Source organism: Acanthisitta chloris, unplaced genomic scaffold (genome assembly GCF_000695815.1).
Source record: "Acanthisitta chloris isolate BGI_N310 unplaced genomic scaffold, ASM69581v1 scaffold15429, whole genome shotgun sequence".
Classification (NCBI taxonomy): domain Eukaryota; kingdom Metazoa; phylum Chordata; class Aves; order Passeriformes; family Acanthisittidae; genus Acanthisitta; species Acanthisitta chloris.
In genome coordinates, this window is record NW_008689925.1 from 1,959 (window position 1) to 2,616 (window position 658).

Here is a 658-nt window from a genome sequence, read left to right on the forward strand (position 1 = left end):
TTTCCTTCTGGCCCATGGTCGCCCTCATTTGTGTTTGTATCAGCCCTGCTGGGACAGGCACAGCCTTGTGCTGAGCCGCCCGGGGTTGCTGCAGCATGCAAATAACCAAGGGCAGTGCTCACCCCCTGCCTGTATTCGCCGTGCTCTGCATCCAGGGATGGGTTTGGTTGGGAGGGAGCTTAAAGCTTATCCTATTCCACCTTTTGTCAGGGACACCTTCCTCTAGCCCAGGTTCCAGCCTGGCCTGGAACACTCCCAGGGATGGAGCAGCCACAGCTTCTCTGGGCAACCTGTGCCAGTGTCTCACCACCCTCACAGGGATCAATTCCTTCCCAATATCCCATCTCTCCCTGCCCTCTGGCAGTGGGATGCCATTCCCTGTGTCCTGTCCCTCCATGCCTTGTCCCAAGTCCCTCTGCAGCTCTCTTGGAGCCCCTTTAGGCACTGGAAGGGTCTCTAAGGTCTCCCTGAGGCTCAGTGTTTTGCTTTAATCCCTTGGAGCTGCTTCCTATAAGGATTGTCTGCTAAGAAACCCAGTCTGGAGCCATCCCTGCTTCCAGGTCCATGGAATCATTGAATTCCAGACTGGTTTGGGTTGGAAGGACTTTAAAGCTCATCTCCTTCCACCTCCTGTCATGGGCAGGGACACCTCCCCGCA